The sequence below is a fragment of the Pogoniulus pusillus genome, chromosome 1 (genome assembly GCF_015220805.1).
Source record: "Pogoniulus pusillus isolate bPogPus1 chromosome 1, bPogPus1.pri, whole genome shotgun sequence".
NCBI lineage: Eukaryota > Metazoa > Chordata > Aves > Piciformes > Lybiidae > Pogoniulus > Pogoniulus pusillus.
Genome location: NC_087264.1, coordinates 25,402,096 through 25,425,394, shown reverse-complemented (window position 1 = coordinate 25,425,394; position 23,299 = coordinate 25,402,096). Strand labels below are relative to the sequence as shown.

At 42.8% G+C, this 23,299-nt stretch overlaps 1 protein-coding gene across 2 annotated transcripts in view; it reads left to right on the top strand.

Moving 5' to 3' along the window:
- The first annotated feature begins 945 nt into the window (after positions 1–945).
- FUT8 (fucosyltransferase 8) overlaps positions 946–23,299 on the top strand; it is a 113,656-nt gene continuing 91,302 nt past the window's right edge. Inside the window, exons 1-2 of one of the 2 annotated variants that reach the window (XM_064144467.1) lie at positions 946–1,216; positions 22,403–22,512. The gene's annotated coding sequence lies outside the window, so the exon portion shown is untranslated. The remainder of the gene's footprint in view (positions 1,217–22,402; positions 22,513–23,299) is intronic. The other variant, XM_064144457.1, reaches the window with a different exon arrangement.

Below are 23,299 nucleotides of genomic sequence, written 5' to 3'. Positions count from 1 at the left end.
GTAGAGTTTTCCCAGGTGAACGGTGAGGAAATCATAGTTACATTAAATGCCCTGAAACTTTGCAGCTGCTGTAATGTTTTAAGGAGTGTTCTGGTCAACTGCAGCAGCAGAACAAGTCTGTGCTAAAGCAACTCTCAGATCAGTTGGGGTGCTCGGGCAGAACAGACCTTGAGTATCTCCAGGGATCCCTAACCACGTCCCCGAGGCCTGTTCTCCCAGACCATTCAGTCTCCTAACACAAAACCTTGTGAGATCTCTGGGTTTGGGGCATTAAAAACCCCAAACCACCCATACCAAGGCACTCTCTGGGCAAGATCTAGCGCTGCGGGAAGAGAACTCCCCGTGGCAGTGCCTGCTCCCTTCCTCAGCTCTCAGCGGGCACCAGCAAGGCACGGTGCAGTACCTGCCTCTATGCCCGCCCCTCAGCGAGCACCACAGGGGCTCGGGACATCGCCTACCCCATTCCCTTGCTCTCAGCGGGCACCGACCAACGCTGCTCGCAGGTACCAACCACTGCCCAGGTCACAGAGACGACCCCAGAGGGAAGACGTGAACCTGCGGAGAGGGCTTGACCCTACAGGGCCTATGCAGCGCCCCCCTCCCAGTGCTCCATGCCCTTGACTCTCGGAATGGCCGGAGAAGCAGGGACTGGGCAGCACGCTGCTCCCCATCCCGCCGCTCCGGCAGACGCGAATACGCCAGTTCCGTCCCGCAGGCTCCACCACAACCGCTCCGACCCGGCAGTGGGGACGGAGCTTGGGCGGGGACAGGGGTCCGTGCGCCGGCAGCCTGGCGCGCATGCGCGGGGCCGGCGCACGGTGACGAGGGCGCCGCGGCGGCAGCGAGAGCCCGGCTCGCGCGCTATTGGCTGCCTGCCCCCGCGGGCGCGCGCTCGCGGCGCAGCTCTTCCCGGGGCGTTCGCAGGGGGCGCGCGAGCTGCCGGGGAGCGCTGGGCGCGCGCCGCTGCCCTCTGTCAGCTGCTCGAGCGCCGCTCCCCGCCCTCGGCGCGCGCGCGCGCGCTGCCTGTGCCTCGCGCCCTGTTCCTTTCAGTCGGCCGGCGGCGGCCCCGTTACGCGGCGGCGGGCTCTCGTCTCCGTCCCCGTCCCCTCGGCACTGCGTTCCCGTCCCCCTCCCACTTCGCTCGCCCCCGGCGTCTCCCGCGCCCGGCTCCCTCGGCGACGGCGGCGCGGGCCCCGCCAGCGGCGCTGGCACTCGGGTAAGGGTGATGCGGGGGCTGAACGGGTGCCGCGGCGGCGGGGAAGCGAATACCGGCCGAGAGCGGGCTCCTTCAGCCAGGTTCTCCATCCCTTTCCGGGCCTGGCGCCGCCACCTCTGCGGCTCCGGCGCTGCTCGGCAACCGTCGCCGACGGGGTGGTGGTGGCGGGGAGGGGATCGGTCCAGCGCCGTGTACCGGGGTCCTCCTCTATGTGCCGGCGTTCCCGCGGGTTGCCTCACCTGAGAGGCGCTGGTGGGGTCTGAAGCTGCCGGAGAGCGCGCGGGGGCCCCGAAGGAGAGGCTGGGGCTCAGCGAGTGTCTGGGGCATCACCGTCGTCAGCCGGGCCGGGCCCCGGAGGGAAGAAGGGGGGAACGAACTGCGTGTGCGTCCGCGGGCGCGGCGTGGCCCTGGGGTTCTCGTGTCGCGGAGCAGCCGCCGTCCCGTGCGCCGCGGCCGCGGGACAGCTTCCAGCTTCTGTCGTCCCCGGCACCACCGTCCCGGAGGGATGTTTGGTTTAGGTTGAGGGTAACACAAGGAGACTAGGGCTTCGTGGTCGAACTCCACGCCCTGGGGCCAGCTGGCAGCTCGGGAAGTGCGTGTCTTACGAGGGTGCGGAGCTATCGGTTGTTGCCTGGGGCTTTTCCCACGGCGTCCTTTACCGTTTTTTGGCGCATTTCACCGCTTTGTACTTGGATTCTATACTGATAGGGTTCCGGTGTTTTTTTTTCCTCTGCCAAACTTTGTACTTCATGTATGCTCAGGTCTTTCACAGGTGTGTTCGAGCGTGTACCTATTATGTTCTACATGCTCTCCACAGACCGGACTGTGACACTCTGCTTTCGGAAGCTCTTGATTAAAGATACAAGAATAGGTAGAGACTATAATGCCGAAGTGGAGGTTGTACGAGAAAGCCTATGGGCGTAGACATCAGCTGGAAAATCGCTTGTTAGACTGTAAGTTCCTCGGGGCAGTGCCTGCTGTCCTAGTGTCCTCAGTGGTACACTGTGCTCCGCATGCTGTGCGTGTGGATGTGGAAAACAACCTTGTGTTCAGAATATTCTTTACTTTGTGATCTTCTGTTAGAACCTTCTTGGGATGTGTATGTGCTGAAAGTACATGTCAGTGAAATGTATGTGTGTCAGCATACACATGTACACTTATTATGTGCCCCAGGTGCAGCATTTTGATGCCTAGGCTTTAATTGAAAGCTAATAAGAGTAAATACTTCAAAAAGAATGCTTAAGCATGAAAAGATTTTTTTATTTTATGGTATTAGTATTTTTTCTTTTTCTAACTCATTCTACACTGTAAATTGTCAAAAACTTAAGAAAAGTCTGAACTGCAGAAGCAGACAAATGGCCAACACTGCTTGTCCTGCTGCTTGGGGTGGTTTTGCAGAACACTGTTACAGTCTCTTCTACTGTCAAAGGAAGCAGGTTCTTGGAAGTTGGTGACTGTGTTTTGGTGTATTTCCAGTAGTGTTTCTTTCTCTGGTTATTTCAAGTATTTTTAGTGCCATATTGTTACAGATACTTGTTAGGATTTCATATGTATATGTCCCTTAAACTGGCAACCCAGCATATGGCAAAGCTTGCATATTTTTCCAATGACACATAGTGAGACAACCTTTTTTCAGAGTTGAAAGTATAATTAATTAATTGATGTTGTCTGAGCAAGCAGCTCAGTAATGGGGAAAGGCCAGAAGTCAACCTGGGGTGTTCAGTGGTGCAAACTCACAATTCTAGTGATGTAGCTGACAGGACATTTGACAGCTGTGAGATACAGAGGGTCAGGTTGGAAGCTGTAGTTTGCTTTCTTCCTTACTCTTGTGGCTTCATTTGTTTAACATTTAACATTTTGAGCAACTGAAAAGATGTTAGTTCTGTCTAATACTAGAAAAAGAAGAAAACATTAGCTAGAGTTCCTGAAGTGGAAATGAATGTAATTCACCTGCAGTGAAGTAGTAAAGATGGTGCTAAACCACAGAGGGGTTTCCTTTTGATTTGGTACCTGGGGTTTATAAATGTCTCATTGAGACTACACTGAGAGGCTTGATTGTAGACTTGGAATGTTTATATATTACAAATATTGAAGAGCATTCATAGTATTCATCTGAAAAAAGTGTATTTCAAGTCTGTTCCTGTTTCTCTGTAGCTGTATAGCTTTATGTTGGGTCTGTTTAAACCAAGCAATTTTCCCAGTGTTGGAATATATGTACAGTAAAACTAATGGTAGTTTTACATACATCTTATATCATCAGTCTGTTTATTGATATGTAAGGGGGTAAAGATGAAGAAGATTTGAAGTTGAATATTTTATTTCTGTTAGAGAATCAAGATTTGAAATAAAATATAATTACTATAACCCTAGGCTGGTCTGGAGGGGGAGCTAGTGTCTAAGCCAAGTGTGACTGAATTTTATTCTGGACTCATTCAAAAGCTTGCTCTTTGGCCACAGAATATATTTCTGATACAATAAGGAAAACAAATGCAGATGATGCATACTATGTGTGATTGCATTAATATGCATTGCTCTCAGATGATGGATATAATCTGCAAATGAGCTGATATGTGTGTTTGTAGGGAAATTGTGTGTATGTTTTGCTATTATGCAATGGAAACTATCTTTGAAGAACTCTGAAGTTGCAAGATCAAATCCTAAAATGCCAGAATTAGGGATTCTTGCCAAAACTGTAGTTTGGACTGTAGTTACACAGTTAAATGTTCCACTTCTCCCAGCAGTGTTTCATTCAGTATACAGCACAGGATGACACAAATTGGTTTTGGTAAGCATCTCTGAATCCTTTTGCTGTGTGTGACGTTACAGTTTGTTATATGCTGTTCATACCGTGTCTTCTTAATTTCCTCCTCTGCTTTTTCATTACCTGCAGTCTCTAGTGCCTGCACATTGCTCTAGTAATATTTTCAGAGGAGCCTCTAGAGATGTGTTATGGGTCCCTTCATGCTGCATATCTGATTTAGGGCCTTTATGATGGGATTTGTCCTATCTGTCAGCAATTTAATGCTTTGCATATTCTAAAATGTTTTCTTATGAAGGTCTGTCTCCTATGTATTTACTAACTAGGCTTTTTGTTCCTATTTTTTCATAGATCCCTTCACAGGGATCCGTGAATGTATATACTAGAGAGGACCTACCTGCTTGGGTTGCAGTGTGGTGTCTGTTGATTTACACTGCAAGTATAAAGGTTTGGATCTGCTGCTATGTTAACCCTGAGATACTAAGACCAATCCTGTAGTGAGGAGTAGATTGCCCATTGATAGTTTTTGGTGGTGTTTCAGATTTTTTTGAAGTTCTTTCTTCAAGTCCTCTTTTCCATGCTTTTGTTCATGTGGGTAGCATACCTTTTCATGCCTGCTGGGTCCAGCAGGATTTCACTGAGAAGCAGTGTAGATGCCAGTGGTCATTTGTGATGCTCAAGAAAGCTAGCAGGTCTATGGAGTGATAAGCTTGGTTTAGCAGGGAACTTGTGTCTGAGCAGAGATGTGATGTACAAGCTATGGACTCTAGGGCAGGCTATGAAGTATTTAGAAACTTTGTCCTGGTATAGATGACATCAAGAGAGCCACTGGCAGGGAAGGTTAAGGGTAGCAAGAAGAGTTTATTCTAGTACTTTAGTAAATAGTAAAAAAGTAAAATATGGGCTTCTTTCTAAAAGTGCTGTGTTTGGTGACAGTGGACATGGGTGAGGCTGAGCTAAGTCTTCATGAAGAGGGTCTGCCAGGCCTCTGTGTTTCAGGGCAGGGCTTGAGAAGAGTGTCAGCAGCAGTGAATGAGTACTGAGTTGGAGATGGTTGGGATTCCACAAGTTGCACAATCTATATGGCCATATGGACCGTGCTTGAGGATATTGATAGAGCTGTCCAGAGTTGCAGTGAGATTCCTTCCCATTATCTTTGAAACATCCTGGATATCGCTGGAGCTTTGTGATGGCTATAGAAAGGCATATATTGCACCTTTCAAAAAGCCAAACTACAGCTCAAGTAGCTACAAAGCTGGCTAGCTTCCTTCTCACCCCTGGGAAAATAAGGGCATGAGTGTCCTTGGAACCTGTTTCTGAGCAGGAGGAGGAAGTGATTTGGAACAATCAGCATAGACTTCTCAAAGGTAAATCATGCATGACTAGCCTGATTGCCTCCTGTGGTGAAATGGATGTGGGAATGTTTTGGAAGAGGAAAGGAGGGTGGATTTCATTTATCTTGACCTTAGCAAGGCTTTCAGCTGTGTCTCCAGCAGTCTTCCTGTGTCCAGATTGGGACATTGCAGTCTGAGCTGGGTGGATGTCTCTTACCTATCCAGATGAACACAGAAAGTGGTGGTTGATGTTTCTTACAGAGAGATGGTAATGAGTGGGATGCTAGAGGGGTTCTTCCTGAGAAGGTGGTAGAGACGACTCCTGTGCTTGCAGATGGCACCAAATTGGGGGATGTGGTTGATATGCCTGAGGATGGGGCTGCCCTTCAGTGAGACTTTGGTGCTATGAGCACAAAGCCTGTCTGGAGCCTTATGAAATTAAAGGACAAACGCAAAGCACTGCAGCTGGGAAGGAAGAACCCCATGAGGACTGCCTGGTTGGGAAGCAGCTCTGCTGAAGAAACCTGGGGTCCTGGTGGGCAGCACTCAGATCATGGGCCAGCAGCACCATACCCTGGCATAAAAGAAAGGCAGCAACATCCTGGACTGTATTAGCAGAGCATAGCCAGTAGGTGGAGAGAAGGGATTATGCCACTGTGCCTGATACTTATTAGGCTATATCTAGAGTACCTCACAAACTTTTGGAATGCTTAATGTAGGACAGACATCAGTGAACAGAAGTAAATTCAGTGGAGGACTACCACGAGGGAGCTGTAGCCCTTGCCCTGTGAGGAGCGGCTGAGAGAGCTGAGTTTGTTCAGCTGGAGAAGAGGTGGCTTCAGGGAGATCTAACAACAACCTTGCTGGTATCTTTGAAGAGATCACTGATAAGATGGGAGTCAGGCTCTTTAATGAGGTGCATGGTGGGAGGACAGACTGAAATGAAGGTTCAAACTGGTTATAAGGAAAAACTTTCTCTCCATGAGCATAGTCAAGCTGTGGAAGAGATTGTCTAGAGAAGCTGTGTGGCCTCTTTCTCAGAGGTGGTTAAGGCGAGAATGGATAAAGTTGAGCAACCTGATCTGATCTAGTTCATTTTCAGCAAGAACTTACATTAGGGGCATGTGAGTTGACAGCTGTGGATGCCTAACTTCCAGAAGCCTTACACTGGAACACAGCTGGCACAGATGGGATGTGTAGGAGATTCAGCTATGACATATCACAACAAAGTCAGTAGCAGTAACCTATGGTGAGCTTGACAAGCATCATCTGTGTGGCAGGACATGCATTTTGCTGTCTCTTAGGACACCTGTGGAGCTTAGAGCACTTGAGTGAACCTTCTAATGAAAACCCGGCTTTTTGTAATGGGGCAAAAATGTATTTTTCTGTAGTTTGGCTTGAAAAGGGGGAAAATGTTTTGCATGCAATGAAAGCGTTGAAGTAGCTCAGCTTCGGCATGGACACCTGGCACAGAAAGACTGAGACATCTTGGAAAGCCTTTGGCAACTTAAAAAAAACAACTGAAAAATGAATCTTCTACAGGGAATTGTCTGTCAGCATTAAAAATAGGTGATCTTTCTGGGTCGTTTGCCATGATGTGTACATAAATTCATGTTATGTAGCTCAACAGTGCATCACTTCAAGGTGGTGATTTTCTGACTTAAATCAATTACAATCAATTCTGATTCATTTTCTCCCTAAATACATGATATGCTAGTGCCCTCACATGATTTTTGTTTCTTCATGTTCTTTTCTCCTGTCTCTCCCTGCTCCTCCACATTTTCAGAGTGGGGATGTGGAACAAATAGTGGGTACTAAGCAGTCCTGAGATATGAAGAGCCCAGTAACTGTTCTGGAAGACTCTGAGCTATGAGTCTTAACATTAGAAGAGCTGGCTGTAGCAAAGAACTAGTGTTAAATGGCAGAATGTGGATCTTACTTTTAGTACTTCTAATTTTTGTTATTCAAGTATAAGATGCTACAAGAAGAATTGTCAAATGACCATTTTCTGAGTGTTTGCCCCTTTATTTGTATTTGCTAACCTGCAGTCTTTAGGGATCCTCCCTCAGACAAGCAGGGATTTCTGTAGCAAAGTGGTTTCCAGTGAATTGTATAGTTCTGTCAAATATGAGATATTACTAAAGCATATTTTACGTAATTATTTTCAGATATAGTGCATTCAGACTGAAATGAAACACTTCAGATATTGATAATTCTAGAATATATTGAAGTTTGTGCTGCTGCAGTTGCTTTATGGTAGCAATATTAATTCTGAATGTAAATGCTTTTTAGGAGTCTGCTTTTATTATGTGTTTGCTTCATAACCGTATAGTGGTAAGGTGAATAATTTTCTGTAATATTAGAGAGTGTCTTTTGTGAGACAGTTAATAGCAATGAATATCACCATGACATTATTAATTCTGCAAGGTAAAGGCTGTTTTTAGAAGCTCCTGGAACACCGCTGTGAATATCTTTATGGCAGTTAATTCTGACTTGCTCCATGTTAAACCCTTTCTTCAAAGCATTGCTCTTCCAAAAGGTTGTAGAAGAACAGTAGGAATTCTGTTCCAACAACCTCCCAGTGTTCATCTCTAGTGTATTAAATTACTTATGATGAACTTCACCATAATCTGGTTAGAAAACTTGCACAGTGTCACAACAAGCTTTGGCAGGTCTGATTTGTATGAGTGCAAGTACTTTTGTCAGATTTTTGGTTGGGTGTCTTTTGTGTGTATTTACCTGACATTCAGTGGCATTCAACAGTTTATAAAATGTACTTTTTTTACATAAATGTCTTCTTTAAACTCTTTTCCTATAAGAATATCTCTGTTGACTAAGTGACCTGTTTCAAAATGTAAGCTTTCACATTGCCTGGAACCTTTGTCTCCAGCTGTGTGCCTGAATTGATGATGACAAAACATGTGACATATCTGAAGCATGTGTAAGAGGTTTTCTGATATGCTACACTTAGCTGACAACATCTCTCTTTTTGGGTGTTTAAGCAGCTTCTTCTGACAACCAGTAGGGATGTTCACCCAGTAGGTGATTGTATATTTGAGACTAAAGTCTCTTTACTGTTGCAGTGTATGCAGGGTGTTGACAGTCTCTGGTGTCTCCTTTTGTTCTCCCACTGCAACTTGTACAAGGCCATTCATGGCTGGGAATGTTGCATCCTCAGTTTCTCTCAATCCCTAGGCACATGTTTTGTTCCTTATTTAGGGCAAAGTTTGAATTAATAAAAAAAAAAATCTCTCCCCAATTCACGGTTTTGTTTTACTGGATGATATTGTGCCATGCAAAGATTGACTTATGCAGTTAATCTTTGCATTTCCTCCTTCTGTGGTCTTGGTTTTTAGCTTTTGAAGAGGTTTGTAAAGACTTGCTTACTTTGTGGTCTTCTGGATGCATGTCTTTACATTTCTGTTCACTAAACAAATCTCTTTCCATGTTCTGTGGGGATTTTTTTAAGAGTGCAACATCTAAGTTTTTGATCTATTTGCTGTTTGCTGTGTTGTTAGGACAGTCTGAATGCCTCCTCCTTCCTGATGTGGCTCACTGTTCAGGGCACAGTGGCATTGGACAATGTTCTTGAGTTGTTCTTCATTGCAGACACCTATTCAGCACTCGGGATATTCTTTCTTCAGTGTTTGTTGTCATTTAGCTTCAGTGAGGTGTTACTGGGCAAGGTTTCAACATTCCTAAGTTTGCCTACCAGGTAGATGGCAATTTGGGTAATATGACAGCTTGCATTACACCCTGTGACAACACCTTATAAGGGAGCAGGGGATGGTTTCTTCTTACATATTTCTTTTTCCTTCCAATGGCACAAGGACCCTTGGAATGCATGTGGGAGAGCCCTTTTAGCCTTCTGTCCACGCACAAAGGGTAGTGTTCATAGAGGATGAGGGACTCCGTGTAACTGAGAGCCAAGAAATACTGGTCTCTAGAGGAGCTAGGACATGCATCTAAGATAGATGCATTGTAATTTAAAATGCTGGTTTGATTTTTCCTGTGCAACACATTGCAGTGTCATGCAGGTAATGATAAATAATTCTGCAGGTTCTGTGTCTATAGGTTTGCTGAGAGAACATTGTTCAGTTGATTGCTCTCCAGACCTCTCTATGCATGTGCACAAAATCACTTGCTTGCACTTACCCTCAGGCACGCTGAACACGTCTCTGGTACACCTCAAGTATCTTCAAGTGGCCGGGCCAAGAATAGGAAATATTCTGAGTATTGAAATCTGAAGGTAAAGTCATAAACCCACACCTTGAGATGTAACAGGATATGCTGGTATCTCACAGCCAGAGAGATTTTATGATAGACTCCACAGAATGAGTTTGAGAGATCTTTTTACAGATCGTTGATTTTTGCCTACTTCCAAGTCTACTGTTTTCTGAAGTCCTGCAGGGGATCAGATCCTGCTGTCCCTGCTTTGCAAAGAGTTACCAACTGTTCTCAGTTTAGAGTTCCAGGACTGCCTTTCGTGGCACCTTTTCTTATGCAGGTTCTGATTATGTCTACTATTCCAGCTGTATTGATCTCAGGTTCATGCTTTGAATGCTGTGGCTATTCAGGGTAGACTTCACAGGTAAAGAAGGGGAAATACTAGGTTTGTATATGTAAGAGGATTAGTTGGCTGGATGCATGTCTCCAGTGTTGATCTGTTCACAGTTAGAGTTGATTGCCTGCTGAAACATTTTAACCAGAAAATGTTGCATATTACGGGCCTGAGTGTGCTGCCCTTTTATAAAGGCTTTTTTTGTGCTTTGGCAACCAGCTCTCTTTCCTTACACAGGTTATTTTCTTGGCTATATCTAGGCAGTATTGGGAAAGTCAATTATTGCAAGGCCACTCTCAATGATCTTTGACTAATTATGCTGCCCAAGGACTGGAGGAAAGCAAATGCCACCCCTGTTTTAAGAAGGGCAAGAAGGAGGACACAGAAAACTACAGGCCTTTCAGTTTCCCTTTAGTCCCAGGAGAGGTGATAGAACAACTAATTCCGGAAGCCATTTCTAGGCAAATGATGGACAAGGCAGTTGTCCATCCATATTAGGAGTGGTCAGCATGGACTCACCAAGGGGAAGTTGTGCTTTACCAACTCCGATGACACTCTGTGATGAAGTGACTGGCTTGATATCAAGGGGTGAGTGCTGGTTGTTGTCCTCCAGAGGTCCTTTTCGCCTCACCTGTTTCCAAGTTCTTTGCAGTATTGTGGTTTGATGTTTGTTTTATCAAGGAAGGGTGCTCTTCTCTTGGCATTGAACACTTTTCCTGGTGGCTGACACAGGAATAAAAAATAAGAGTTATGCCAAACCCAGTATTGAAACTACTCATCTCATGAACATGCAGGTCACTAGGGTTTAAGCTTTTTTAAAGTTTAATTGCAAAATGGCCTTCTGCATCAGTTGTGCTTTCTACAGGCATTTTGTTTTTTCATTGTGTAAGGGCTAGGAATCATTCTGTCTTTAACTGAATGGTCTTATGATACCTGTCAGCTTAATTCCATTGTCCTGTCTCTATCATAGCCTTGCTTTTTGTTTAGTTTGCTGAAAGAATCTGAGGATGCACTGTGTTCTTCACCTTACATCAGAGGCAGGATGGAAAACAGCAGAAAGGGTTAAATGAGTTAAGAGGACAGAGGGAGCCCAGAACTATGAGTCCAAATACCCGAGGCATGTAAGGTCCGAATGTGTGAGAGAGTTGTGGTTATTGGTTGGCAGTTTTTGCAATTATGGTTAGTTCTCATTGAAATAATGTTTGATTAACACAGTAACATGTAATAGGGCTTGATTTTTCCTATGCTTTTTTCATCAGCTGTAATAACTGCACAGGACCTTTTATGCTAGGTTAGACTATTGGCTGTAGCCGAGTGAAGTGTTCTGGAGCTAGGGACAGCTTTGTAAAAAGCAGAGAACTGATGGGTAGCAGGTAACACTTCTACAGGCATAATGTTATCATGTTGTGTTAAGTAGAATGTTGAAAATAGTTTTTTCAGTGACAGTGTTTTGTCAGCTAACCTGAAAGCATAATTTCAGTGTTTTTGATGATTTTACTTGACACAGTTGTTTATTGGTGGAGTTTTGACTGAATTTTCAGGTTAAGTGTCTGTGGTTTTCTCCTGACATTAACATGAACAAGGATACTGTTCCTTTTGGATGGTGATTTAGGTAGCTCACTAGTTTGAGTTTCACCTCTCATTAAGATACATATACCAACTTGTTATGTCAAGTTGACACTTGAAAAAAGGTGAAATATAAATCCTTTTTATCTGCATTTTTTGTAGATGTGATGTGTATTTTTTTCCCATGTCCTAGTCTTTGATCAGTCCTTTAATACAACATACACTTTACTGATTTGTTAACTTCAAGGATACCAGCAGCTCTGCAAAGACAGATATGGGAGTACTGGTGGACAGCAATTTTGCCATGAACCAGCAATGTGCCCTTGTGTCCAAGAAGGCTGATGGTGTTCTGGGGTACATTTAGAAGAGAGTGGCCAGCGGGTTGAGGGAGGTTCTTCTCTGTCATGGAAGATACGTGTCCTGGCTTGCCCAGGCATGATCCCATGGTTCCTTCCCTCTGCTGGGAGGGAGGAAGCAGAGTGCAGGGAGAAGATAAAAGGCTTGGAGATGCCCACTTTGAGGGTACAAGACTTGCCCAGACTTGTTCCTTCCAAATAGGGGAAAGCAAGCGTCTGACTTCACCTGATGTGGTCAGGTTTGGCAAATGCCATTCTGATTGGTGGAATTGTGTAGTCAAAGGAGCCATTACATTCAGGCAAAACAAAAAATAGGCCCTGCCACATGTATGCTTTCACTCTTAACTTTTGCTTTGCCTGCTCTGCTCTGCCACATTATGCTCTGCTTTGCCTGCAATGACTTCCAAGACACTGACAGAATTCCCTTCAAGCTTTAGGTACTGCCTGATACTATTTCATGAGTAAACATTTCAAAGCCTCTCTCCAAGAAATTGTGTAACTAGATTCCATTGTGTCATTCTGCCTTAGTAGTAGAAAGGAGCCTCTCAAGTCCTCTGGTGGGCAAGAAGTATAATTGAAACTAAGAACCTCTTTCCAGTTTTAATGTTTGCATTTGCTAGTTTTTCCTTAAAGTGTTCTATTATCTAAAAATGCATTTCAAACGTTATAAATAAATTTTATGGTGACATTTAATGTTAATAAACAATTTGCATAGTTACTAACAATCTCTGCCTGGATATCAACATTAATAGCGATTATTAATTTTGCATATTGTAACATACTCCCCCTCTGCTCTAGTGAGGCACTTACTGTGTCCAGTTCTGGGCTGTGCAGCTGAAGAGAGACAAGAAGCTGCTGTAGAAAGTCTAGAAGATAGCTACAGGGGTGCTGGGGGCACTGGAGCATCTCTCTGAAGGGAAAGGCTGAGAGACCTGGGGCTCTTCAGCTTGGAAAAGAGCAGACTGAGAGGGAATCTTATCCATGCATATAAATGTTTAAAGGGTGGAGGTCATGGGGATGGGACTGGGCTCTTTTCAGTGGTGTGTGGTTTTAGGACAAGGGGCAGCAGGTACAAACTAGAACACAAGAAGTTTCACTTCAACGGAAAGAGAAACTTGCTTCCTGTGAGGGTGATAGAGCACTGTTAGCGGGCTACCCAGAGAGGCTATGGAGTCTCCTTCTCTGGAGAGTTTCAGAACACCTGGATGCATTCTTGTGTAACCTGATCGAAGTGTACCTGCAGTAGCAGGGATGGTTGGACTAGATCTCCAAGGTCCCTTCTAACCCCTATTATTCTATGATTCTGTAGTACTTTGACCTGGTAGGTTCCAAGTTTGCTCTTAGTTGAGTACAGTTCTGCTTTTGCAGACAGAGCACCTCTCCTTAAAATGAGATTTGTGCAAGAATGATGTGTTTTAGAAGAGAAGCATAAAGTTGGATATGATACAACATAGTAAAGGTTTTTCAGGTGTCATCAAGCCATGCCATGTTGATTAAGGCATCTGTATGGTATTCTGAGCGTGGTTTGCTACAGATTGTTTAGGAAAACAATCCTGATTGAAAAAAAAAAGAAGATATATATATATATATTTATATGACTAATCTTTTCCAAAAATCTCTGCTAATAGTTGGAGATATGGCTTAGTGTCCCCTCAGAAGTGTTAACCAAGGTATCAATAACATGGTTATTTTTGAAAACAAATGTGAAGAGTAGTAAGCAGAACTGTATTGTGTTAAATTCAGAGTGTTATCTCAGAAGTGCTATTGCAGGTTGTGAACAGTCTTCCTCTGATTCTCACTGTTGATACAGCAAGTGTAGACACAGAAATATGCTTTCACAGACTTTGGTTATTTAAATACACTTTCTGATGACACTGATGTGAAATGTTGCAATGTGCTCCCACTGTGTTAGTCAGCAAAGGTGCATCCTGGGCATGCATGAGAATCATTGTTTCTGGCCAAGAAGTTGGTAAGTGGTGGGTGTAATTCAGGGACATCTGCAAGGCAAACATGTTTACTGACTTTTTTCATTTAGGAAGAGGATTTCCATCAATCTGACTTCTAGGACAGTACAGAACTGCTTGTGTATTTAATGTTCCTCTGCTCTCCAAGTACTCCTCCAAATCATAAACAAATAGAAAATCTGTAGATTGATAACCCTTGTTAGTGGCTTTTCTCTTGAAATCTCTTACAGATTGCTGCATAAATTCCTTACCTTGCCTGGCAGAAACAACCACAAGGAGATGGATTATTCCATTATCTATCTTAGACATATCTTATCAAAAGATGTGATAGCTGTAACTGCTTTTTGATATTGTAAGTGCTTTGGAATAGAAGCATATGGAACACTCCTTTGGACAGTTCTTGCCTTGGCTGTTGCTTGAAAGTGTTACATGACTGCACTGTTTATTAACTGCCATCACCTGGTGTTGAAGGGTGTCTAGAGCTCAGAGTCCTTTGATTATGGCTTTTTTTTTTGTTTGTGTTGGGTCAAATGTGATTATAGAGAAAAGTGCTGTGAACAGTAGGTTCCCATCAGAAAATGCTTTGACTGTGTTTTGATGTGCTGTGTGAAGACTCGCTGTTAGTTTGAAGGTGGATAGTCTGAGGTGTGCACAGTTAGCACATACTAACATAAAATACCCCAAAATACAGTGTTACAGTATTTGGAAATCGTCAGTGGAAATACTTTTTGTGGTGTGGTTATGGAGGGCTAATTAATGAAAGATTATATTTTCCCCAAAGTAATATTGTTTATTAATTTTAATATTCAAAACTCTCACTACCCCTGACTGCTAATTTTAATAATAATGGATTCTTTACATGGTCATGGAAACATTAGACAGAGCAATAACTAGACCTAGAAATAACTAGCAAAATATAGAAACATTAATTGAACTGGAAGAGAAGGTTCTTGTGGTCGATATACTGCTTGTCCACTAGATGGACTTGAGAGGCCCCTTTCTGCTTATGGCAGAAGGCAGTGGTGAATTACAAGAGGCTTTAAGTATTTACTCACAAAATATCTCTTGACTCAAGGGGCTAGCTGCAGCTTCAGACAATACCCAAATGCTTTCAGGGAATTCTGTCCGTCTTGTCAGGTGCTGAGACTTCTTCCCAGGCTTCACAGGAAGTGAAATGTGTGTACCTTGTTTACCACAGGAACAAAACAAGTTTGGGGAAGCCAGAGTCCTTAGACTCAATGACTCCAGGTTCTTTGTCCTCTTTCCTGTGGTTGCTTCTCCCCATAGCAGAAGGAGGCAGAGCAGATAAACATGTCTGGGCAAGCCAGGACATGTATAAGCCTATTTTGGCATATTCAGGCATACCATGACAGGTGTGTCAGCTGTACACATCAGCTTGAAAAGTTTCTGACTGGAACGTGGCAAACCAACAATAAACATGGACTTCTGCACAGTGATTCCTGATGACGCATTTACTCCTGTAGGGGCCTGTCTTGCTTAAACTGCCCTAATTATGTGCTTCTAATCAGGGGCAGTTACTTGGTCAGTATGTGAGAAAAGGACTTTGGAAGGTAGAGTCATCAATTCTTGAGGTTGCAGTTTGAGCCTCAACAAAACATTCTGTCTCATCTGTTTTTGGGGTGTGTTTTTTTTTCCCCCTTGCTCTTCTGCTTCAGACTTCTCTTTATCCATGAAATCTAATGAGTTTTGTGTTGACAGCACCAGTGTCAAACTTGTCTTTGTAGAACTGTGGGTATAGTGCAACCTGCTGCAAAATATGCTTTACACTGGGCTTAAGATTACATCTCCGTGTTTTTTCTTTCATGCTTCCTAGAGTTCTTTGGTATTGCTGCATTCTTTTCCTACTGTGATCAGAACTTAGAGGAAAATCCTGTTTCATGGTTCTGTATCCCTTGTGTGTTTTAGTACTGCTGTGCCTTCTTTGCATGATGTCTGTCAGCAGCTCTTGATTGCTGCAGGGCAGGGTTATCTGGCAGGGTGCAGCTGTTGTGATGGAGAAAAATACAAGTGATGATGGTATAATTTATGAAGGTTTTTGCTTTATGCCAACTATCTTGTACATATAGTATAGGTTATATATAGTCATGTTACACATAAATGGATGTACATATACGAAATTGGATAATTGTACTAGAGTATATCTAAGACTAGTCACATAGGCCAGCTTGTAATGCAGTCATTGGTTAGTGTAGGGAAACCTGAATTGCTATCAGTATATACTGGTTTTGGGAATGAATGAGGAACTCTTGGTTGCAGAGCCTTTAATCCACATCAGATTGATTCCACTGAGTCTGCATTCTGTCATACATTACAGACTGTGAGAGATAGATGAAATTCAGTGTGATTAGACATGTAACTTTAAAACTGATGTTTGCTTTTTATCACTAAGCATGGAAGACAGATGTATAATTTTCTAAATTTCTTTCATAAATTAAGTATCAGAGTAAGAAGAGAGGAATGCAAGATTGCTTAATGGATAGTAAACATGGGTGGCAGGAAAATAACAGAACCAGTTCAGGGTGAGCCTTTGTGCATACATTTAGGAATAGTCTCTTCTTAATCTCGCACTGCTTTAGTCTGTTTGTGGAGAAACATGCTCAGGGAAATGATGTGTCAAAAATTATTCAAATATGAGCAACTTAAAAGACCTGAACCCTCTCTGAAATGAAATATACCAGAGTACTGATACATGTTTTTTTCTCTAACATTTAGGCTCTATGAAGCTTGGTGTTTAGTACTGAGGAATAGTTTCAAAGGCATTTTCTTGTGTACTGAAATACATAAATAGCATATTTTTTGGTATAATATTTATGCTAATGGCATTGTATTCACTGGCAGTTTTCAGCTTTTCATTATCAGGCACCATCAGCTGCCTAACAGGCAAATATCAAAAAGGTCTTTCACATTTTTCTCGTCAAAACTCGATGACTGCTTCTTGGGTCTTAATTGCTAGAATCTGAGCTTTGATAGTCTCCTTGACCTTTGTTTGAAGATCTCCCTTTCATTAGCCTGTCCTTGATAAACATGAGGCTACAACACTGTTTACCCTTAAGGGAAGCACTGTTGTGTTGTCCCTTCTTCTCAGCTCCTGGATGCCAAGTGCTGCTTGTGCCTGCTGGTAGCCTTTCCAGGGAGCACCAGCAGCATGAAGCTGATACCATTTGGGACATCTGCACAGCTGCTGGTGTGGCTAGCAGTCACAGCAGTGGATTTGACCATGGTCTTGTTAATGTCACCTTACTGCTATTTGACCTATCAGTCAGTAAGAGCAGGGTCACTTACACTGGTTGGCAGTAGACTTTGGAATAAAACACTGTGGTTTTTATTTGGTTCTTGCTTGAAAAGCTGAAAGCAAAAGATGGAATTATGTATGAGTTCCTAGTGTAATTTCTGTAGTGGTATCCAGCTGTGTGTTCACTGTGGGAAGTTTTGAAGAACTTACCTGTTTAAAAGGGAAGTGAAAAAAAGAAGTGGAGGAAGAGACAGGATAGACATCTAAAGTGCAACAGAAGATGCTGTTTCTTTCCATCTGCTACTATATGAATTATTTTGATACGTAAATGGTCCTTTGTAGTTCTCTTAGTGTTGGTATTTCTCTTGTGTGTTCACTTCTACTTCCATAACTCTAGAAGACTGAGTAATGGTACTTGTAAGGACAGCTGGTACCTATAGTGGGTAGTAAGGTGTATGTTTATGTTTCAAAAACTTTATCTCCTTTCTCTGAAGTTTGCTAGCCTGAATTAAATCCCACAGTTTAAAATAATCCCATGTAAGTCATAGCAAAGCCTTCTAGCTTTTTAATAGAAATATGAGATACAAACAAAATAGATCTTTTCTGTCTTTCCACCATGTTCCTTTTTGTTGTGTTTTTAGCGTCACAGTTATTTTTCAGTGACATGCCTGACTCTTCTGTGAATCTCGCTGATTTAAATCTTACTACTTTTCTTTCTTTCTTTTTTTTTTTTTCCCTGGGACTGTCAAACACTGTATTCATAGCCTTGTCTTTTGAGAGTATAGGCTTTCTCTTTTGAACCGATTTTTTTGACCCATAACAATCATGAGGCTGTATTGTACAAATGATTTCCTTCCTCAAATTCAAACACAGGTTCATTTCCTATTGAGTTCCTTGACCTCATTTCAAGAGAATAGGTTTTGCCAGCATTTCTGCCTTTATTTCTTCTTCATGTTGAATGTGCTCTCACTTAACAGATTTCTTAATTGGGCTTTCCCAACAACTTTTTTCAGCGTTTTTTCAGTATCCTGTGTCTAGTGAGAGTGTTCTCTCTGTGATTTCATTGCCTTTAGATTTCCTCATGCTGTTGGTTACATTTCTAAAGATGGTTACTACTTTCCCCTTTTTTTAGTTTTGTGTACTCCTCCAGACTTTATCCTCACTTAGTTCTTGTTTCCTTAAGCTGGTTTGATTTCAAATCCCTTTTGGCAGCATCAACACTAATGAAGTGGACCATTGTCTGGTACTGAGGACAGCTGGCATGGATTGAGTCTTGCCCTTTCTGTTAATCTCTCAGCCTTCAAAACAGGTAGCTGCATGCGCAGTACCATTTGGAAGTGTTCCCAGTCATCAAATAACCCTTAGACTGTTCTCAGGGGTTGGAAGAGTGCAGTTGGCCTTTATCAAAAGTATTTTGGGACTTATTCTTATATGATGATTTGCATTTCGGTCTGGGAAAGTTTCAGGCATTAGGCTATTGCTGTTTGTAGGTGGACTTGTGTAAAGCCAATAGTAAAGCGAGTTACCAGCTAGATGTTAACTCAGTCATGTTTATGATCTTCTTCCTGAAAGGCCTTTCCTATTAATCACTAATAATAAATCTTGTGTTTAGAATAATTCTGCTATCTGTCTAGGAAAAAAACCCACAACAACCAACCACAAAACAAAAGAATGAAAAAGAGCCCTTCAATATACCTCTCAACAGTCCCACTTAAATTTCCTTGTCACTGTAACTTTCTCATTTTAAAATTATGTGGAGTGTTTGACTTCTGCAGCATTATGAATCTCTGAACAAACATACAACCTTAGACATTCCACACATTTCCTGCCCCACCTTCTCTAGCGGTCCCTCCTGGGCTAAGTATGCCTTCTAACTTTGTGTGGTATCCCACTAAATGTGTTGTGCCGCTGGAGTCCTATTTTTGCTTATTCTATGATATCTCCATCTACTCTTGTTCTATTTCCCAGAGCTTTTGCATTAGTCTGCAGAGATCGAGTGATCTCTGAAGACAGTCTGTTTGCCACCTTTTCCTTCCTAGGACCCTTTCACTAACCATACTCCCCATTCATCACTTTGGAGCTGTGGTCTAGATTACCATTTGTAAATCTGATTGAAGAGGACAGCATTTGCCTTTAATTTGCTCACTGGTGAGACAAATGACAGCAGATTTTTTTGCATGCCAGGCTGGGAAGCACAGATGGCACTTCACATGGCTGAGAAGTGGGTCTCTGGGGAGAAGAAACTTAACGTATGTTTTCCTGGATTTGAGAGAGCTAAGAGAGGACCAATGCTTGTAGTATTTTCACAAATTCTCCCCAAATTTTCACTCTGCATGCAAGTATGTAATGTATTAGCAGTGTCACTGTAGAACACATGAAAATCTAGGGCTAGGGACGCTGAGCAACAGTCACCTCTCTTCTGGGGCTGTGTCATCTTGGATCACATGTTTTTTTTAAATAAAAGGGAAAATTCATCAAGTGGTTGGGCCAATGTATCTTGAAGAAGGGGAGCAAGAGTGTACTTGAGAACTGCACTGAGTCATGTTGGTTTATTACATCCTGGTGTCCTGCCTTCGAGCAAGTGAACAGATTGAAAGTGCATTTGTATTTGGAATCATAGAATGGTTTAGGTTGGAAGTGACCTCAAATGTAGTTTAGTTCCAACCCTCTGCCATAGGCAGGGACACTGCTCACTAAAACAGGTCGCTCAAGGCCTCATCCAACCTAGCCTTGAACACCTCCAGGGAGGGAGCATCCACAGGCTCCATGGGCAATCTATGCCAGTATTTCACTACCCTCACTGTAAAGAACTTCTTCCTAAAATCTAGTTTAAATCTCCCCTCTTCCAGTTCAAACCCATTACTCCTCATCATATCATTACAAGACCTTGTAAATAGTCCCTTCTCAGCCTTCTTGTATCACAGGATCACAGGATATCAGGGGTTGGAAGGGATCCAAGGAGGTCAGAGTCCAACTGCCCTGCCAGAGCAGGACCATACAATCTAGTTCAGGTCAAGGAGGTATGCATCCAGATGGGCCTTGAAAGCCTCCAGAGAAGGAGACCCGACAGCCTCTCTGGGCAGCCTGTTCCAGTTGTTCTGTGACCCTTACAGTAAAGAAGTTCCCCCTTGTGTTGAGGTGGAACCTCCTGTGCTACAGCTTCTATCCCTTCCATCCATTGCTCCTTGTCCTATCCCAGGGAGCAGTGAGCAGAGCCTGTACCCCCCTCCTGAACCCCAGCCCTGACATTTATTAGATCCCGTCTCGATCTTCTCTTCTCCAGACTAAGCAGTCCCATGTCCCTCAGCCTCTCCTCATCAGACAGTGCTCCAGTCTCCTTATCATCCTCGTAGGCCTCTGCTGGACCCTCTCCAGCAGATCTCTGTCCCTCTTAAACTGGGGAGCCAAAAACTGAACGCACTACTCAAGGTGAGGTCTCACCAGGGCAGGGTAGAGGAGAACCTCCCTTGATCTGCTGGACATGCTGCTCTTAATACACCCCAAGATCCCATTGGCCTTCTTTGCCACAAGGGCACATTGCTGTCCTATGGATAACTTGTATCCACCAGCACTCTCAGGTCCCTCTCCACAGGGCTGCTATCCAGCAGATCACCTCCCAGTCTGTACTGGTGCAGTTTATTTTTCCTCTGCATGTTATTTGATAGCTTAGTTTGGCTGTTCACTATATTGATGAAAGAAATCAGTCAGCAACTCACTGTTCTGTGTACTGTATTGGTCTTGATTGATGCCTTGAGATACCATTATGGGTAAAAGTTTCACATCATGAAGGGATTTTATGCCTTAGATGAACTGTTTTGTGTTTTTCTCCACTATGGAGATGTACTTAGTGATACTGGATTTCCCACCTAATTATTATATGTGCCATTAAAAATGGTCCAATTGGTAAAGTCATACTGATAAGGAAAGGCAAGTGTGAGATGTATCTTTTAGGCTTATTTTGAGAAGTAATGTTTGTTTAAAGTCCTTCTGCTGTTGTAGTGAAATGAAAACTTGTTGGAAGGGAAGTGTTCTCCATGAAATTGAACTACAGAAAGAATCCTTTGCACTTCACCATGAAGCAGCCAGTTCCTGAGATCCCCTCTTTTGTGTGCAGTATATGTTAGATGATTTGGCTTTAATTCTTGCATGTTATGGACAGAGTATGTTCCAGATGTCTTTATCTCTTATAAATAATGGAAAAAACCCAAACATCTTTTAAAAAGACTGTCTTTCCCTCTGTTCCCCTGGAATGCTAGTTCTTTCTGTATTTAACGGAACTTGCTTAGTACTGGCAACTAACTGACACCAGACAGATGGATTGATAAGTATCAAAGAAATAAGTTTGTTTTTTCAGCTCAATAATTGTTTCTTCATGGGAAAAAACACATTCTCTCTTGTGTTAAAACTGGAAAACACATCTTCTGAGCTGCACTTGCTTACAGAGAGAATAAGTTTTCATTTTCTTTACCAAACATCAAAAAAACATTCTGTGTAACATTTTAGCTGATTTTTAAGTGGCTTTGTTGTTTAAATGGGTTCTTTTATTATTTCCCTCATCATAGATTCAGTTACTTCTCTGCTAGCTGCTTGAAACTGTACAACCAGCACTGCAAAAAGCAAGTGACATCACTAAAAAGCTGGTCTGTGTGCTTCTGAACTTGCTGGTAGTAGCGAAGGCAAGGTTGTCATAAAGTATTATAGGATGATTTATGTTTGGAGAAAGAGAAAAAATAAATTGCAAATTCACATACTCAAACACTGACAAGAACTCTTGGTGTAACTAGGCTGGTAATCAGAGGGAGGTGGTTGTGGTGTGATCCAGATCCTGATCTGTGTCCCTGTCGGATGATGTGGTCTTGTGAGAGTAATGCAACTCTAAAACGGAGCAGCTGGTTTGTGGCTTTAGGAGTGATTGTTGGAAATGCCCCCAAACGCCCCCACAGTCACACTCCGAATTTTGGGAAAGAAGGAACTCATTATGCTGAAATTGATCTTGCCTTATTAAAGCAGAATGAAAGAATCAGGCAAATAGACCCTAGGAAGAAATAAGAATAGTCTATATTGGGCATGAGGGTCTGCATGGGAGAGAGGCAACTGGACATAAATATATGAGAAGCATAAACTTAATAACACATCTTGTTTAAAAAACAGATGGTGAGGTTTACTGTAACAGTATCAGTAATGGAGAAAAGGAAATGGAGTGTTTCAAGGTGGTGGTGTATATTTTTGTGTAAAGAGAACGTGTAAGATGAGAAGGTTAATCATGGAGGCAGAAATTAAGAAAGACCATGTGAGATTTCTTGGTACTGAAATAACAGAAATCTTGGAGAAAGAGTATAGTATTTAACTGTCATTTGTCATGAAATTTCTAATGTCACAAATTCCTTTTTTCAGGGTTGCCACTGTCATGCTGTAGAGATCAGAGGGGAGTAGTTATTGTTTTACTCTCCTCTTCTTGTGTGTAGCTGACCTTCTGAAGCAGAGGTGTTTTGCAGTTGCTGAAGGTGAGATTGTGAGTGAAGTGTCTGATTCTTCCTGTGGTATTGGGAAAGCAGCCCAGCCCTGGCATGTGAGTTAGAGTTAAATCAGCTTACCCCAGTTAGGTGGGGAAGGGAGTGGGGAAAGGATTTCCTTTTTCCATCCCTCTGTCCCATCCTTCTATTTCTGAGGAATTGGAGGTGTTTTAATCTAAGCCTGATCTGGTTGCAGGTGCTCGCAGTGGGCTGGCATCCTTGAATTCTGTCTTCTTGCTGTTGTGCATTCAGGTTTTGTGTCTTCTTGCAATTCTACTAAAGGTACATGAACTGTGATGACGTGTGCTGGACTTCATTTTTTGAGTGGTGGTACTGAACCCTCTGTGACAGTACATTTTTAAAATAAGATTAATTTTTCTAAAAATAACTGATATTGACTATTCCATGTTCACCCACCTGTTCAAACTCAGAACTAGGCATGTAACTAAAATTTCCCCATCCCTGTGGCTGCGTCATGACCTTTATCTCCCAAAAATCTCTGTGAACAGGGCTGACCTATCTGAAAAGCACCACTGTCTAATTACTCTAGTGATAATTGTAAGTACTGCTGAGGTGGCTGAACAACAAATGCAGAGTTTTTTTGTAGATAGTTGTAGTTTTTACGCTATAAATGGAATTCTGTGTTCAGGGATACATTAGCAATAGTAAGGTTATGGGTAGTTTTAAAGTTTTGAATGTCTTGGAGTAGGTTGACTGTTTTGTTTTTTTTTCCACAGCTCCATAAAGAGATACTGGAATAAATGGTCACATTGTGCGA